Source organism: Catharus ustulatus, chromosome 7 (genome assembly GCF_009819885.2).
Source record: "Catharus ustulatus isolate bCatUst1 chromosome 7, bCatUst1.pri.v2, whole genome shotgun sequence".
NCBI lineage: Eukaryota > Metazoa > Chordata > Aves > Passeriformes > Turdidae > Catharus > Catharus ustulatus.
In genome coordinates this window covers 17,113,447-17,133,128 of record NC_046227.1, presented here as the reverse complement: position 1 = coordinate 17,133,128, position 19,682 = coordinate 17,113,447, and the positions used below count along the sequence as shown (strand labels likewise).

General features: G+C 42.5%; 1 protein-coding gene across 1 annotated transcript in view; it reads right to left on the bottom strand.

Moving 5' to 3' along the window:
• The window catches only part of WIPF1 (WAS/WASL interacting protein family member 1), a 37,741-nt gene extending 18,573 nt beyond the window's left edge, over positions 1–19,168 (bottom strand). The window contains exons 1-2 of the mRNA XM_033064845.1: positions 18,945–19,168; positions 15,743–15,854 (exon numbers count right to left, since the gene is read on the bottom strand). The gene's annotated coding sequence lies outside the window, so the exon portion shown is untranslated. The remainder of the gene's footprint in view (positions 1–15,742; positions 15,855–18,944) is intronic.
• Positions 19,169–19,682: the final 514 nt, after the last annotated feature.

Here is a 19,682-nt window from a genome sequence, read left to right as displayed (position 1 = left end):
AGTCTTTTCACAGCTGCAGTTGTCTCCAGCTTAACTGTGCCATGAGGGTATTTCACCAACCTTTTAACTCCTTCATCAAATTAAAAAGAGAAATTTTTCTCTCTGCATTGCTTTGCTAAGAAGTTAAAGCAGTCTAGATAATGCACCATCACTTGGCACTCCATGTTGTCAGAGGAAAGTTTCTGGAGCAGGCAGAACAAACAGCAAACAGCTTGGTTTGAAATCTGACTTTTAAATGAAGCCCTTAAGGCAGCTCAGACCTGAATGCAGCAAGTGAGCCAGGTGGTCTGTGAAGCCCTTCCTGTAAAATACCATAACTTGTCTACCTCCCTGGCAGTTAGAGATTGTTTCCCACTTGGGTTGCTCTATTTTACCTTTTTTCCCTTTTAACTGGATTGTTTTAGCTCAGCTTCTTGAGGAATTGGTGGCATAAAGAGGAAGTGAGGTGACGCTTAAAGCCTGAGTTCTCTAGGGGGAAGCCACGACCCACAGACACATCCAGCTTCTCCAAAACCCTCTCTGCATACACAATTTGCAATGAGGCAGTGGGGAGAAAAGCACTAGATGTTCCCTCCTTCTCTATCCCATCTTACATGTACCTGTACTCAACTGCTGCACACTAGCTGGCATTTCTGGTACTGAAGGGCTCTCTTAACAGAACTGCCACCAAGATTAGGTGCACAATGGCGAGCCTGCATTTTGCTGCTGTTGAAGCCCTATAGCCCTCAGAGACAGAATGGAAAATAGCATTTTGGAAGCATGGGACAAGCTTCTGTAATAAACCAAACTCTGGCAAAAATGGCCTGAAGTTTAACACGAGCATCCTGCAGGGTTGTTTACTTATGGTGCTCTAGAGCACACACTTCCTTTAGGAGCCATCAGAACAGAGATCACATGGCGTGACTGAGAAACCTGTGTGCCCACACAAAAACGTATAACACATACACTTACAGAGCCTGTAAAACACCCTAGATTGTCAAATTTTAGTTTAAAACCAAAGTTGCAATATTGCTCCACTCTTACTTTTGTCACTCTGACTCTGCTTCTGCTGATGAAAAACAGACTTTTAGAAACTCAGGCTGAAACTTTGCAGCAAGAAACAGCATCTCTGTCTTTAAAGCTCTAACTCATCCTTGCTGTTCGGTTGTCAGATTTTCTTTGTCTGACTTACTGTAAGCAAAAATAAAAGAGGTGCTCTCTGGATTTTAAAATTTGATCACTGTAAGCCTATATGAAGAATAACAACGGTCTGAAGAGATGCAGTGACCTGATGACTTGCTCTCACAGCACAGGACAGTGCTGGGAGTAGCCCATGGGACGAGAGCACCTCTTGGGCTGCAGAACCAAAGCAGCTGAATCAGCACAATGCTGAACTCGAACTCTGTAGCTGCTTTGTTCATCACCAATTCACTGTTTCTCACAGAGCATGGAGATATCCTGAGGTGTAAGTGGAACTCTGCGATTAGAGGAAAGCTTGTGTTACTGTCCTACACTTCTGCAACAGACTCACATTATTATTTGCTCTTGGTCAGTAGGAAAGCTGAATTTAAGAAAAGGTTATGTTAAATTGCTAACAGCTGACACTATAAAATACCTGAAATAGTAACCAATCCACCTAGCAATAAATTTTACCCGCCAAATCTGTTAACAAACAAGTTTCTTACAATGCTTGGTCTGCAGGGTGTTGAAAAGGAACCGGTTCCAAAAGACCAAGGCTGAAGGTGTATTGGTACTTGAAAACCCAGGACACACGTCCTAGCATATTTTTTAGGCACCAGTGTAAATTATCACTTTTAGGAAGCTACATAGAAGTGTTCTGTCCAGGTGAGTGTTTGCGGCGCGGCAGAAAGGCTTGCAGTAACTAATCCATACGTACACTGCAGCATCAGCCAGCGAGCCCCAAGCACAGAGCTTGGGATTGGCAGCAAGAGAGAAGGATTTGCACAGCTGGCCACAGCAGCTCTCTCCTACTGCTGGTAGGTGCCAGCAGCACCGTGCCCAGCACCGGCTCCTCCGCAGATCCAGCCTGCTCAGTCCGGGCTGCCAGTGCCACGAGCAGGCACCCGGCACTGCCATGCTCACACTCCCTGCCCTGGCCACAGCCCTGGGGCTGGCACAATCTCCCTGCAGCCTTGCCGAGAGCAGAGTGCACAGAGCCCGCGTCTGCTGCCTCTGCAGAAAGCCGCCCTTGGCGTCAGCAAATGAGATGCTCCAACATCGCGCAAGTAAAGCACACCTGCATATGAAAACTCTGATTTCTGCAAACTACCAGGCACATGCAGCAGCCATCATCAGGAATGAAATTATACAATGCATCACCATAAAGACTCCCTTCATTTAAAAACCAAAACAGAGCAGAGAGGAAGCACACATTGCATTCTGCAACCAACCTCTTGCTCTGCGGAGTAAAAGGCAGACTGGCACTACACTAAATCCAGTGAAACACAAATTTCGGGCACTTCAGAAGTAATTTGGTATTTCTGAAACTATTTCAGGAGCACTACAAATGCTAAAAACTAACAAAAAGAAACATGACCTTTATTGTGGGATGGACAGTATGAACAACCACACTGCAAGTGCATGGTTTGTATCTGGTCAGACATTTTGAGCTGCTTGAAGGCCCTCCCTCCTAAACATTGAGTCAGAGGCAGACAGACAAGCTCACTGTGGTTAATCATTTCCTGCATGATTAATTTCCAAGCAAAAAAAGAGGAAGGAACAAACAACTGTAGAAATAAAACAGAATTTATAAATTTAAGGGGAAAAACCCCTGAAGTTGCCAATTAAAATGCTAATTACCCCCCTCTGCAATAGGATCCAACTTCCAAACCAGTGCTGATTTGGTTCTTTCAAAATCCATTACTTTTTCCTAATGAAAGAAGGAACTTTTTTTGTTTTGAGGAAATTGGGCTACATTAGTAAGGCAGTTCTCAAAACAAAAAGGACAGCTAACTCTAAACACATAACAAAGTAGTTGGAAAATCACAATCAGTTTTATACAGACCACAATATTTTTTCATTAATCATTCTTTTAACAGAATACGAGAATTTTTTTTGCCAAAAATAGTTGCAGTGATGTCATGAAATTTGAGCACCCCTGCTCCCACTTTCCTTGGTAGACCTGAGTCATTAATAAGTCTGTACGTCCCACGTTCCACCACCACAATCTCCCAAGGCCAGAGGCGCTCCCTGCACCAAGTGTCAGTCCAGGAGTGTGACACAGAATGAGAACTTCAGAGGATGCTGAAGGCGCTCCTCCCATGCAACACCATGCCTGTAAATCCCCCCTGAAAAAAATAAGGTGTTTTTCTTCTTCTCTTTTTATTAAAGTCTCTAAATATACAGAAATCTATAAATAAATACACAGATAGATGAGTTTAAGTCCCTAAAGAGTTCAACAAGGGTACCAAACCAAATTCGGTTGAGCATGAAGCTACCAGAAGATACTGAAGAAGAATTCCCTTATAGGCGGAAGAAAAGATATTCAGGAGACCCTCTGGCCTTAATCACTTGCACAAGGAGGAATGAAAAGCCTGTCTAGCAATCAGGTAACCTGATACAAGTTTTAACTGAGACACTGGGGACCACTGTATAACAAACCTATCCTCAGCAGGAGAGCCTGAATTTTCATTCTCCTAACTGGGATAAAACTTTTGAAGCTGAGGAGCTCCAGAGTAAAAAAAGTGATATTTAAAATGTTACTGTCAGTATTTTTAACATCAGTGATGGTCTTTTAGGAATAGTTTTTGGCTGAGAAGACAATCCTTTTGGTGAAAGGATTACAAGACAGGACATTACAAGGGTGTGAGAATGTAAATTGTTCTATCCTGTCTGGAGGAAGCTGTGGTAGCAAAAGGAGGCACTAACTTTTCACCCTTGAAACCACTCGCAGAGATCTGGACAGCCAAAAGAGAGATCCAACAGAGGAGAAGTTACTCTGGATATCTGAGACCCAGGGAAATTCTGGGGAGCTGCCACTGCCAGACAGAGGAAGCCTGCTTTGTTGGGGACTTTTGGCATTTCAAGGAAACTCTCCGCAGTACCCGAAATGAGTGGTTTGAGTATGACTTTCCGCCACACTGAAAAATGCCACCCCTTACACAAAATGCCAGGGCAGAGGAGCTATACCAGTCAGTGATGGAGAGTTCTTGCCTAGACCCAGAGCCAAAGTTTCCTTTCTTTTCTCACAAACTGCCACTGGGGTGATGGATGATAAGCTTTATCCACAGACACATGTTAAAGTGGATGAGGTCTATGTGGCCCAAGCTGAACAACCCACAGGAGGATCTCCCATAGGAAAGCGCACCTTTCCCAATTCGGCAGTGATTGCTGTGGGGGATGCAACATCATCCTGCTGCAGGCAGGGACCAAAAGGGGAAAAGTGTAAGGCAAGAGCCTGAAGAGTCTCTAGCAGAAGTGCACGGGGTAGTTCCCGGGAAAGAAACAGATGTCAAGCCAGTATCACAGCGAGAATTTTTCCTGCCCTACTTAGGCTGCAGAGAGAGGATATATTTTTGTTTTGTTTTGGACATAGCCTTTTTCAATAAATTGCAGAGTTAGTTTACCTCAGTTATGCCATTTTAAGAGGTATGTGAAAGGTGCAGATGTTGGGGAGCTAGTGAGAACCAGTAAAGATAAATAACAACAAGAACAAACAAAAGATATAACTAGTTAGGAAGAAAAAGAAGGGAGGATGCTGTCAGGTGCTTTCACATCTCTGTGTTATCCCAGGCCCCTGTGCTCTGTCCAGCCTACAGCGTATCTCCATCTTCCTCCACACTCGTCATGCTCACTCCCTCATCCCAGAGCATCCAGCCAAGCAGTGATCCTCCAGTCAGCATGATCTGCAGCTCACACTGGGCAATTCCCCAGAGACCTAAAACCCCCTGAACACTTTGCACTTACTTCCTAGTACCACAGGAATACAGGAACAGAGCAGGTTACTGTGCACATCAGTGACACGTGATGCAACAGACCCCTGAGCCAGCACATGATCACAGGTGCTGAGAGCAGTAAGAGCCACAAACACCTATGGTCCACAGCCAGCAAACCTCATCTGTCAGACACAATTTAGAGTTACATGGAGAAAATCCAGTGGTGCTGCATCCAAGGAAAATTACAGCTAAGAAACAGGCTGCTATAGTGACAGAAAGTTGTTGAAATCCAAGTATTTAAAAAAAGTTATTTTTTTCAGTGAAATATTTTTCAAGATATGCAGAAGACTGCCTCTAGTAACCAATAGAGTCCCTGTTTGGAAAAAACAGCTAAGCTTTCAGTTTAAGTGTTTGGATGTTGACTTAAGAAAAGCTGATAACGTAAGAGCAAACACACAATAACAGTATCTGACTCACTAAAAACAGAAATTGCTTACATCTAATCCAAACTCCTGTCATTTCTTCCAGCCAGTGTGCTTGGAGGAGTTTTACAGAAGTATTCCTGTCTGCTCAGACAACAAGGGTCAGGTCATGTTCCCCACCATAACAACCTGGTCCTGGGGAACAGGACCTCAGCCCTGCAAAGGACACCTGGAGCAAAGCCCATGCTGCACCAGGCACCTCAGCATGGAATCTACACAGTGTTTTAAAACAGGCACAGGTGTGTCATTCCTCAACAGGAGGCCAAGGCCAAATCCAGCAGAACAATCTAATTACTGGGCTGTATCCCCCAGTCCTCAGAACAGGAGAACACCTATTCAGACACTGCAACCTCTGACAGCTCCATTTCCATCCCCACTGGTGCCACCACACCAAAAAATGGAAGAGCCCTTTCCCCAGCTACTCTGCAGAAAGCCAAAGGGCAAAAGGCTTCATCCTCTCTCCCAGACAGAAGTGATGGTTAAGGATGAGCTATTTGTGAACTCTCCTTCAGCTGTCCAAAGCAGAACCTGCAACACTCCACCATCTACCACCCACCTCAGCCTTTAGTCAAGGTGTGTTGGAACCAACACACAAGGCTGTTATCCAGGCACAGTGCCCCAGCACAGCCAAGGAGGTGACCTTGAAAGGGACACCTGACTCCCAGTGCTCTGGAGAGGCCACAGGGACACCTCTCCACACAGGGACAACATATTCACAGCAAGAAAAGACCTCATGTCTCTCTCCAGCATATTCCCTGATCTGTTCCTCCTTGTGAGCATTCTGTGTTCGCAAAATAGTGCTCCTAACACACAGCCCAAGAGCTTCTCTGCAATGGGGCTGCTTTTTCCAGTGTCTCATCACTGTGGCAGTGATCACAGAATGTCACGTGGCTGCTCAGCACTGCACAGCTATCTCCCCAAAACCATCTTAAGCTCAAGGAGCTGTTGGTAGAGTGAACAGCCTAGATCAGAAATTGGGGATTTCAGAGTATTGCCTCCAGATTATTAAGTCCTAAATCAGAACAAAAATAATTGCACTTAAGAACAGGACTTTTCCCACCATCTTATCCTCACAACATGGCACCATTCATCTCTGACCAGACAGGGTCACTCATGGCCTGCCATGAAGCAGGCAGCAAACACTGAGAGGCAGAAAGGGATGTGTCCCACAAGCCACACCTGGTGACCCAGAAGCAAAAGGCATGGCCTGCCCTGGGAATTCCCAGCTTGTTACCATGGAAAAACAGCTTTTGTTTACATGAGCATATCCACCTTTTTCCTTTCCACCTGTTGCTCCACTTTCATTTCCAGGTTGTTATGACTGACCACTTGCTTGCTTTGTGTAACATGACAACAATTCTGCTATTTGGAGCATTTTTTCCCTTCTATCCAGTTTTTTGTAGCATAACAGGCCAAAAGTACCATAAATTAGTCCTAATGGAGATTTTTTTGGACATTGAGCTGTTGCAACCTTTAGAACACACAGAAAGAAGTCAAGAAAGCAATCAAATATGGAGAGCAAGCTCTAGGATTTTGCTGGTGCATTTCTGCTGCCCACAGCTGCTGACTGGCATGCTGCAGTCCTCTTCAGAGCAGTGGTTATAATGAGAGGGGCTTCTCTCTGCCAGTCCTGAGGCTGGGATGAAAAGAACCAGTTTGGAGCCACAGATGACATCGTGGTAGCTATGGGACACCCCACATCACATCCTCTCCATGCCCAGGGCACTAAATTACAAATGATGTGACCTGCACAACACCACTGCTGATGGTGCCTTCATTCATCTTTCTGTTACCAACAGGATGACACAAAGCTGTAGTCAAAGACATTTAATAATCATGAATACTGATAGAAAAGGATCAAGGAACTCCCACAATGTCAGATTGTTTTATTTCGCAGTAGGTGTAGGTTTAGAATTCAATTTGTTTCAGCATTCAAATAGGCTTTTGTAATATGAAGAATTTTCTTCACCACAATCAACTAAGTCTTACTAAACATGCAGTGAATTGTGGCTGGTCTATTAAAGGTAGCATCTATAAAATGATATTAAAATAGCAACTGCCTCTAAAGAGGAAATCTGAGGCATATAAGGGCAAGACATGTGGAATGAATTTAAAGCACTGTTTTCCAATCCCTGTCTCTTAAAATTATTACAATATTCCTGTAAGGATGTTGAAAAACTACAGTGCATAGAGATCAGCTCAGATTTCACATCAAAAGCCCAAACAAAAAGCTAGAGTGGCCTAGACAGTCATCAGGGAAAGACCAACTGCACAAGCAAGAGTGCATTAAGAGTTTTTACAGCCCAGGTGTTGATGTAAATTAGAGTAACTTGAATACTTGTCATTAGAGGAGCAATCAAAGACTGATCTGCCTGGAGTGTGGGAAAAGCAAAACAAAAGCCAGCTCCAGATCTGCATAATGTGAGGGAGCCTGCTCCACCATAGAAGGGGAGAAAAACCACCACCCCAGAGCCAGGTTACTGTCAATAAAAGCCTCGGTTCAGCGCAACAACACCCATAAATCAGTTTTGTGAGAAACAGGCAATGAGGCCTGGTAGAGATGTTAATTTTAAAAATAATAATAAAATCTAATTTTCCATTCTTAAAGTTAATTTTGAATGATTTGAGGCTGCAAAGTGGTGAGAAACCTCTACTAGACCAGGCAGAGATGGAGAATCTGAATTTATTCTCATTAGAGTTCATGGAAAGGCTCAGGCCAGTTTTCAGAAGAGACTGGATGAGACTCATTGTACCTTCTGACTTTGCTGAAGCATTTGAACTTTTTGAGATCAGACTCAGAGGTTAAGAAGAGCACATTCCATGAAGTCCCCTGATGTTTTCTCCTGTGGAGGGATTCACGCTGTAGCTTGGGGTTAAGTTATTAAATCAGGTCATTTGTGAGGCACCAAATCATATTTGCACATAAGTAATGAATTTGAGAAGGGTCACAGTCAACAAGCAAGGCTGGCACTGACCGCCACAGCACCATCCTTTGGACCAGGAAGGCTGGTGGAGCAAGGACCACAGTCACAGTTTGCACTGAGATGCCATGCCTTGTGTCCAGCACTGCTGGTACCTTGCTGCATGAACCTGGGGAGAGCAACCAGCAAGATACACTGCCATCTGTCTCCAAGGACCACAACCTGAAAAAGTCCCCACAACTTACCCTCTGTGCCCTGCTCTCTAACCACAAACTGAACAGAAACCCACACCACATCTTATTAACTGACTAGGTACTAAATGAGAACACATTCTGCATATGACTTGTATCCTCTGTGTTCATAAACCTTCTCTGACCTCCACTTCAAAAAGCTCTAAAACAGCATTTGATCTGCCCTTGAAAGGCTTATTTCAGTAACCTGGCCAGGAAAAGTTAAGTTCTTTGTAGACTCTGTTGGGCTTTTTTTACTTTTTTACAAATAGACATGGATTAAGGAATTAGTCCAAGTCTGCAATAAAACAATTGAAAATTTTCAGTTTACTGTGTTATAAATGAACATACACAAAATATACCATTATGTTGCATACTTTCAGTATTTACCAAGGTAGGTATTTTATCTTAGATCCTCCTCTGAGAACAGCTACAAAATTACTCTCCCTTACAAATTTTACATTATAGCTTGTAGTAATAAATTACTATCACTTTCAAACCCCCAAAGTGCTGATACACATGAAGCTGCTCAATGTACACTGGGCATCCACACATGCAGAAGCTGGACAACCAAGCACACGTTTGCACAAACATCCAAAGAAACTCTCAGTATCCATTCTTCCTTGCTTGGAAAAGAGCCTCTGCCCTCTGAGGTTTGGCCTGCTCTCCAGTTCATACTGTGTCTCGGAAAGCTTTCAGATCTGCTGCTATGGTTTCAGTAATTATTTTCAAAGGTTCTGGGTAATATAAAAACAAATCTGTGGAAGAGACTTTAAAATCAGGATGGAAATAATAAAGGGGAGGAAAAAAGAGGGGACAAAAAGTAACCTGAAGCAAAGAGGGTTTTCTTGAGCAAACAATTCCTCCCCAAACTTTGGGACTTCAATCGCCCCTTCTTCACATTGGAGCCAACCTTAGTTCATCCCAAACTACTCAAGATACTGTGGCCAAAAGTTCATTATCTGTTCCAAATGGTCTCCAAAACTTTAGAAATTGCATCCAAAGCAATAAAAAATCCCAACCAGAAGGTAAGTCAAGGATAAGAGATTAATTTTAATCTTAAATATCTTACCATGCACTTTTTGGTTTGAAAAGGATCAATTAAAAAACAACAAAGAAAAGCAGTAATATTACTGAAAACACATTATTGCACATATGAAATTACAGGATCACCTGATATCCTGACCGTACTGGCAAATGATGCCTTGTTCTAATCCATATTAAAAACAAAGCCGAAGTGTTATGCTCCTGCACCACCCAATTATCTGCCTGGTTGTAATCCAGCAATAAACTTCTGCAACTTCAGAGATATAGACAGAGGAAGCACTACTGCTATTAAAAAATGTTCAGTAAGTAAACTCAAAAACTACCTTTAGAAGGGTTGTACAAAACTAACAGACTAGATAACCACTAAGGAACCATTAAGTAAAGCAGACTGAAGGTTGCTATTATCTCTACATTGTTTGGTTCTTTGCATAATATATAAAAATCTACTAAATCTGACCATAATTTCCCCTCTTTTTTAAAAAAACTCCAGATTTTATACTGATACTGTGTTGGAACTACAAGAAATACTTCATTTTAAGAGTAATTTTTTCATAAAGAAAAAGAAAAAATAGTACCACCTGTCCTTAGCTGATAGGAACTGCTCTGGTTTCATTCCTGATCTAAGAAGTCTTCTTAGACTTAGAGGAAGACATGATGCAAAATCTGAATGAGAATCTGTATGATAAATGATGAGGGCTTCCAGTTGAAGTTCTAGGGCTAAAGCAGACTACCAGCAGGGACAATAAAAATTCATCTTTTCTTCTTGAGTACTGAACCGCTGAATCCATCACATGTCTTATTCTGAGCTGACCAGCACTTCCCTGCCTCCAACATCAGTTACTGGACAAAAGGAACCACTTCCTAATGGAAATACGTACAGAAACCCTGCAGAGGATCTCCTGCTCTAGACTCACTCCTTGGGAAGGGCAGCTCCAAAGCAAATTATTGGCCTGCTGAGTGCCCTGCAGAAGGTCAGCTCCAACCCAGAGGCTTTTGGAACCCATGGACTAGTGTTCAGAGACATCCCCAGGCAAGGAGTCTGACGCCCTGGTGGCTGCTTGCTCAGAATTCCATCTGCAGCTGAAGCAGTGGAAGGACAAACCTGAAATTCTTCCTCCTCCGTTTGGATTTAGTTTCTCTTTGCAAAGCAGTCAAAATCCAACCACAGCACACTGAACACCTCTCCACAGGTTACAGAAGAGAGCTTAGCCTTGCATGTGTGCAAACACCAGCAATACTCATGTGCTGTTCCTATCATCGACAATTTCCATTTGGTCCAATCTGGAAAACATCCTGAGTAATACAACGATGAATTTTTCTGTTAAGTATTTCCAACACTGCTTTTGGCATGAAAAAAAATGTCAAAAGTCACTTGGAAAAGAAAGGTACAGCTAAGAGACGTTTCAATTATTTCATAAATAAGCTGCCAAAATGCAAAGAACAAAATCCAGGCAATACCAATATTCTTCATATTTATATCATTATAAGCCAAGCTGAGATCAAAGTATTGACCAACCACAATTACACTTTGTTTCATTTACTAGAACAGAGCTACAATAAAAATTTTACTCACAACAGCTCTTTAAAGCCATTTTTACATAAATCCTTTCATCTGCTTTTGCAGCAGGACTTGAGACTTATATAGCACATACATTTATGAAATATAGGTGAGATAACATTGAATTGGAGGTTTCAGATTATATACCCAGGCCTTTAGCTGAATACTCAGTGATATGGGGACTATGAAATTCACACATATGCATCCAAGTACACAGCACACATCTGCAGCAGGTGATGCCAAATTAATCACCTACAGGAGGAGCACACAGTTAAGTTGTCTGTGACTAATCTAAGGTTTCATCATTCAGTTGCAAGCCCCGCAAGTAAAGATAGCTTCTGAAGATTTCATTTATGAAATAAGCTTCTCTACTTGTTTTGGCAATTATCTAATAAATGGCAAGGTATCAGTTCTGTTTTTCATCAGTCTATGGCTCCTTCAAACTCAAAGCAATTATAATGTTACATGAAAGACAATGCAGGAATTTAAACTCCCTGATCTACCTGAAGAGGCACTAAAATTTGTTTGTGTTTAATAATGTGGGGTTTGGGTAAAAAAAAAAAAGAGAGAGAAGGGAAACTATTTTTATGTCTTCTCAAAGTTTACGACTTGAAGAGATTTCTATCTTGATGTACTTCTGATTGACAGGGCTCTCTGACAGGGCTGACTGGTCCTGACTGTCCCACAAGGGACACAGGCAAATTGGTGCTACTCCAGCTAGGACTGGGAGGACACAGATGCAGACAAGCAAGAGGGCACGGTCCTGTGAAGGGCTCTAGTTTAAAGCATGGCACAAAGCAAACAAAAAGCATCCAAGGACAAGAAGTTGAAAACGCCCTTCTGCTTTCCTCTCCATCTCCAATTACTGAAGCTTTTGCTCCAGTTTATTTCTCTTTGGAAACAACTTTTTACAGCTGCACATGGCAAGTACTTAGCTAGTAAGCAAGAGGAGAAGCTGGAAAGAATGATTATTAATGAATTCTGCCAAAAAAATAGTCAGGGCAAAGTCTTTCACAGCCTAGGACACAAACTAGTCGATCTCCCCCTACACAAAGGAGGAGGCATGTCCTGGACTGCCTTCCTGCGAGGGAAAACAGCACAGCTACACTGCCTACTGCAGCTACTCAGGCTGGAAACATACAGCACCCCTGCACTTAATACTCACAGCATATGTTAAAAGAGAGTGTTTTGGGGTGCCTGCCCTGGAGGGCAGGGGTTTACCAGGGGGCTCAGGTCACTGCAGTGACAGCCTCTTGAGGCCACATCAGACATGCCAGGAAGGTGAATATGCCAAGAGGGACAAATCCACATCTTGCCTGAACTGTGTAAAAGCCACAAGCCTCGCCTGAGGAGAGACAAGTTGCCTCAACCAGCTGCTCCAGGGTGAGCAGTGGCTCCTGGCTCTTGCCAGTGCTTTGTAAGTGATGCCCAGCCAGCATGGCACCTCTGGGTTAGCTGGCAGCTCTGAGGCACAGGAACCCACTGGGACACAGGGAATAGATGGGTTTGGCACCTGTTGGCCTCCATTCAAGATAGCAGGTCTAGCTGAGCTTCTGCTGGTATTCCAAATGCAGGTTTATTGCATGAAAGTAGTAATTTAGTGTAGTTCAAGCTAAAAAAAAAGTACGTATGACATACCACTGCCATGAAAACATACCCACAAAACCAAAAGCAGCCACATACTATCATTCAGCACTTGCATTTCCTCTTTAGAACATTCAGTAAATCCACTTACTCCAGAGAACTGCTGTAATTTTTCCTTGCTATTGCCAATCTACCAGCAGTTCAGAAGAGAAAAACTGGTCCCTGCAGGCTGTAGTGCTCAGTGCAGGTGCCCTGAAACAGCAGGTATCGGAGGGTGGCAACCCATTTCCTCTTAAATTTATTTGTAATGAGAGTGGCTGTCAAAGTTGTTGAACCCTGAAGTTATCATCACATCTGCTGAATCCTGTAAATATGGCCAAAACCCTGATCAAACTGGCTGAACAATTTAGTTAGCTTGCAGTGGTAAAACCAAACTTTATTTTAACTAAATTTGAAGGCTAAATTTAGCATATGGCAGACTGACCTATAACTCCTAACATCTTTGCTTTCAAAACTGTAATTTGTAATTTGATGAATTTAAGAGCCACTTCAAATCTGAGGCCACAAGCTTCCAGATGAAAAGCAAATTTTTTCTAAACTCAGAGAGCTGTAGTATCTGGATCAAACTCACAGCAGATAGAACGCTTCGTATTGGTTTTACCAGGTCCTAAGACATTATTAGTCTCATGAAGTTCTACTTTCTCTTTTACACTGCAGTCCTGATGACTGGCAGTCCTCAAAAAATGATGGTGCAGGGATCATTGTTTTCTTCCACATCTGCCGAGGCCCTTGTGAGCAGGCAGGCTCACAGGGAATGCCAGTCCAGGCACCACCACACAGAGAAAAAGCCCTGCTTCTGCACAGAGAGGGTACAGCAGCTGTACCAGGACTGCTGTGTCAACAAAGCCTCAACTCTGCAGCCAGACGTTTCTTCAGGTGAGCCATGATCCATAAAAACCTGCTATTAGGGAATGCTGCTCAACACACATCAAGCTGGTTTGTGTAGCCAGCATGAATTCAAAGTTTGCCATTAGTACCAGACTTCTGAGATCTGTGATACAAATGAGCAATTCTCTGTTTCCCACAACTGTTCACCTGAGGAAACAGCAGAGCCTGCCTTTTAATGCACTCATTTTATCTGTTTACTGCTAAGAGAAAGACCTCCTCAGGAAACTCAGAAACAGCATTTTCCACATCCTCCCTGAAGAGTGGAGTATGAAATATACTCCATACGGAAGTGTTTATTGCCTTTAAAATAACTACTCAATTTTCATCAATAACCAGAAAAATTCAAAGTCACTGTCAACAAGGAGACTGAAATACAGAATAACAGACAGCAGGGCTGGAAGAGGGCATCTACGCTTCCTTCCCCTGAGTCACCATGGATTATATCATTCTTGGCAGTATTCATCTTTTTTCTCTAAAAATCTCCACTGATGGAAAATCTGCAATATCCCTGACATCTATCATGCTATCCTAACAGTTAATGAAACTTTTCCCAGTACTTTATTTAGATCTCCGTTTACTGTGATTTCATTTACTATTTTTCGCACTATTTACAAGTGATGCATAAAAGAATTTATTCCTTTCCTCTTCATGGTTATTTGAGAACTGGTTACGTGTCTCTTTGAACTTCTCTTCAGGCTAAGCAATCGTATTTCCTTTCCTCCAGCCTTTCCTCACAGGTGGTAATTTGCTGTCATCATTACTGCTGTTCCTGGGACCTTCCATAATCCCATTTCATATGAAATGGGTGAGAGTGACAATGCACCATCTTTATCCCTGTATTGTATTGTAAGTTTAGAAATGTCAGTTTAAAAATACTAATTTTCCTTATCTGCAGGTGTCTGTTCTTTGAAGAGGCCATCCCTTCCTACCCAAACAGGTATGTTTGACTACTGACCACACAGTAGAACCATCTTTTTTTGGTCTTACGGAATAATCCTCCAAATAATAGTCTTTGCACCAACCCTCATCCAGCACCAGTCCATCACGCCTGATAAGAGCTGTGGATCCATGAAGTGAGACATTTGTCTGTTTGTGGGGCCAGCTCTTCCCTCTCACATCTCCCAAGCCTAGCATCAGATTTCTCCAGACTGTGGTTTCCAAAGCAAGTGCACTACTGAAACTACATCAAAGCATCAATCCCCATGGACTAGCTATAAACTTAATCTAGAAGAAACCCTGGACGGTTCTGTGCTCATATCTACAGAGAACCAAAATCCCAAACTACTCTGGGACCCTCCCAGCATCAGCTTCTAACCATATGGGAGTCACAGTTGGAGTTCACAACACAAAGCATTTGACATAAGGAAATACTTGATCTGCTGGACTGCACCAGCTCTAGATCAGTACACTACAGCCCATCTACAGCACATGCTTTCTGATGGAGCCTCTGCTACAACAAGAAAAAAATTAAACCAAAATTCAATTTAAAAATACACTAAAAATTTTTTTTTTTAAAAGTAAACTCACTCTTCTTTCTTTCTTACTAACCATGTGTTTCATAAACCTTCTCATACTATACCTGTTCATTATCATCAAATTATAAACACTGCAGGCCTCACTGTGCAGTTTTCAAGTGTAATGTCATCTCCTTTAAGTCAGGACAACTACAGATTGATTGTGCCTGGTCATATCATACCTTAGGTCTCCTGACCTACTTCCAAGCCTTAAATCCCTTCACTGTTAGCCTTGTACTACTGGAATGGAAAAAAAAAAAACCCAAACAGAAAACAACACACTGCACATGCTAAAAGCTTATGGATTTGGCATAAAATCTGATGTGACCTAAGGCACCTAAATCTGACCCTAGGAAAGGTGTGGCACATAAGAGCATCCCCGTAAACTGGTGTGCCACTAATCCTGCCCTGGAGAAGAATGACTCCTGTACTGTCCCACTGCAGCCTAAGATGTGAGATGGCTCTGTGGTTTCCAGCTCTTACAGGCCAGGAATGACACACAGCAAGGCACTTCCTGTGCTGCTGCTCACACCATGACTGCCACCCACTCCCACCCCTCCCTGCAAATCCCACAGGCTCTGTACCTGGTCACCAGTAGGAGATGCTTGCATAGAATATGAGGTCTGGTCAATTCAGTCCAGAATTCACTTTCCGAAGTTAGTTATATTGCAATAACATTTCCCAGGTTGTACAATCCTGCAAGGGAGAAAGGAAAAGAACTATTAATTGTGACCTGTTGGGAATCACAGAACCTGAGTACGTGTCCATTATGTACTTCCTTGCATAAGGAGAAATCCTGCACATTCTGCATACATAGTAAAAGCCAATATAAACGGTGAGAGTAAAACAGAAAGGCATAAAAAGCCAAGGATGTGATGGCAAGAGTAAACAGAGTTATCCACTACAAGAGCTGCTCCTCAGAGAGACATGGTTCAAGAACTAGCTTTGTAATTAGGAGGTTTCTGTAGTTGAAGCTAGAGAAAACGCATGCAAGAGCTGTAATAAATGTGTGGGGGGAAGAAAACGAGAGGCAACAGCCTGGAAGATGTGACAGATGAGTTGCAAATAATGTCCCAAAATACACTCGACCTGCAAAAAATACACTTGACCATTTGATGTAATTAGTATCAGAACCAACAAAACAAAACCTTTAAAAATCCAGTAATTTTAAAATAAAATGTAAAAACAGTAGCCATTCAGCATTTTACAGATTTACTTCTATTTCGAAATCAGTCCCAAGACCCCAGTCCCTCTCATTTGCATACACCATGTGGTGAAACGAAACCCACAAGGGGGTTCTGCTCTAAACTCTCTGAAGCTGGCCCGTGCAGTTCCGGTTTGCATTAGCTGCTGTTGCACATCTTAACTCCTACTCCTTCCCTTGCAGAGAACAGAATAACCCTGTGCTATGGATCCAAGTGCACAGTGGACACAAGCCCAACAGTGCAATGCAGCCATGTAGTTTTCGGGGAGTAAAACCAGCCAGTGATTAAGATGACATTAAGTGGTTTATTCCATTTATTTGCAGAATTGAAGATTCTTCAATAATGCTTTCATCTAACTTTGAAGCTCCCTCTAATCAATAAACTTCTATATCAGAACTGTTGAAGGGAAAGAAACAAGCAAACAATTAAAAGAAGCACACAGAAAAATGAATTTTTCTTCCATAGATGATATATACACAAACATATGTATATAGTCTCTCCTTCTGAAGAGTAGATCTTTTTTTCCTGAGCACAGGATTTGTCCCCATCTGGTTCCATTTTTTATTATTTTCTCTTTTTGGTTTCCTTCTTTCTCATTCCAATGCATATTTAATTCATTTTGTTTAGTCTGTACTCTTTATTCCCTTTCCTCTTTTTGCAGATTTCCTTTTTAATTTGTTAGAGGAAGAAACATTCGTTCCCTGGTTTTCATTATATAAGCTGCTGGAAAGGCCCATTCAGAAATCCCCCCTCTTCAACAACTCTCCTGCTCTTTCAATCCTGGTTGCCTATGTTCACTTCTGGTAGCAGAGTAGAAGTGTCAGGGTTTATTTATTTAGGAATGTGTATCAGTTTATTTTTTAATTCCATTTCAAATACCTGGCACAAGCCACCGCATGGAGGTTCAAATATATTATTTACAAGCCACTATATTTAGCTTAAAACAACTCCTAATCTATTTGAGATGAGCTGCTATAAGACAGGATTAGGCTGAAATGAAAATGTCTGCAGTGGGATTTTACTAAATTGCTTTTAAATCACATTCCTAGTTAAACAGTGCTCTAGTGAAGGCTATAAACTCTAATATATAAGAAGGGCTGATTTAGGGCAGAACTTTGGCTTATTGAAAACTTGCTGGTTTTACAGAAGCAGAGGTGGTGCTCAGCTGAGGCCAAAGCCTTCTCTGCATAAAAAGCCCCAAAACTCGAAATACGAGAGCAAAGCTTTGCAAGGCTGAGCCACAGAGCTGTTTAACTGCCCAGGAACAGGGCCCTGCTATTCCCAGCTTGCCAAGACCCTCCATGCCCTGCAGCAGGGTCAGGTGCAGCATCCAGCCCCACGTGCAGGAGGCAGCAGCAGCGTGGCCCCCGTGAGCCACCACGTTCATCTCACACAGATGTTTCTACACAGAGACCAAGATTAGTGCACTAGGTGGGCATGAGGAGGGTGAAAGAGCTGTGCAAATTAGTCTGTTTTTCTACACAGCCAGGGAAATATTCAAAAAAATATTTGGGAAGAAGCATGGGCAGCTTTAGGACTTGTTGCCTGACACTGAAATCTCTAATTTTAATGGCCTCAGCAGCTGGATTTCATGTGACACTGCTGCCACCATCCCTGTCCAAGCCCCTGTGCCTCACAAGCTGTGACCCTTGGCGAGCAGGGGGGTTTCTCTGTGCAGAGGGAGCACCTTGGCTCCAGCCACCACTGCTGGAGCTGGTTGTGGGGCCATCACCACCTCCTCCCCATGCTCTCCTAGCACCACGTGCACCCCACACCGGGATTTAGTTTTAGTTCAGTTTCTGCACACTTACTACTGTATTGAACATTTTATCCTGAGGGTTGTTTTCTTTGTAACTTTCACTCCGACTTTGCACTTAAGATTTGTGATTAATCACAATTGCCTAGTAAATCTAAAAGTAACAAATCTATCTTTGTGCCAGAGTACAAAACATACATCCCATTAAAAAGTCTCCTTCTGAGAGCTCCCAAATTCTCCAGCACCAACTTAGCTTCATTTCATTCCTGATGCAAATCGCTCCAAAGTTGAAACCCCCCACACAGAAAAGCCAGGATGCAATTTCTCAATAGAAATCACCAGGAATGAGAGAACACCTTAACAAGAAACTACACCAGTAAAATCAATGAGAAGAGCTACACATTTGGTACAGCCAAAACAAACTAAGCGAAGTTTTCACTGTAGTCAATGATTTTAACCTCTGCTTGGAAAAGTGCTTTCTGGTATTAACACTGAACACATCTATTAAAAACCCAGACCTTTAACTTACTTTATGAAAGTCTTAACAAGATGGAGCTTTCATTCACACTTCTAACGAGACTCAGGTCCACACTGCTGCTGGTGCTGCAAAGCAGGCTCCAAGCTTTGCACAAACTTAGCTAACCCACAGATGAGCTTCCTATTTTTGCCCTGTAGAGTTCTGCTCTGAAATCCCACACTGCTTACTACCCAATACCACAACTGCCATACAGACCACTCCTCATCCACTGCAGCCAAAAAAATCAGTGACCATACATGTGCAGAGCCCCTGCAGAACGGATAAAGAGATGTTTTAAGAGAACCAACCTGTGCTATCTGAATCCGTTGGAGGTCACCCAGTTCTGAACTTCCCCAGCAGCTCCAGTCTCGTTTCCTGTAGAGGAGCATGTGACACACAGTTCCCCACCGCACCTTGCTAGACTCACTTCACTTGCGTTTTAACATCAGATGAAACAACTAACTGTCCCTCAAAACATGTTAAAGAAATTTCTGATCTGATGTTGAACCACTGACATTTCTGCATAGCCAGAAAGCCCTCCTCTACTGCCTTCTGAGTCACTCCATGATTCAATGGACCTTTTTGTACTATATATTAATACCAAATGCTGAATGTGATTCTGCCACAGTACACTCAGAGTCCCTCCCCCACTTCTTTTAAAGGGGAAACAAATGCAGTAGTGGAGAATGTAATTACACTGCAGGCGTGGGAAATTTCAGTTCAAGGGTATTTGTTTATCAAATGTTCAGAGTGACAGTGAATTGATGAATTCGATCAGATGCAGGAATCAGCAATTTTCAGAAATACTTTCATTTGAACACTGTAAACAGAAGTTTGAGTCCTAAGTAGTTTGTCTTCAGAAGAATAGAGATTTTCTCATTTATAGCAGTGTGCATTTTGTTATCTAGTACTGGGCAAGCAGGTCTGAACATATGTCATAAAAGGAAGGACAGTAAAGTCCTGGATAAGAGTACTATGTTTACAGGACTAGTCAACAGGTAATGCTTTACCAGAATTTATTTTTTTTAAGACACATGAATTTTGGA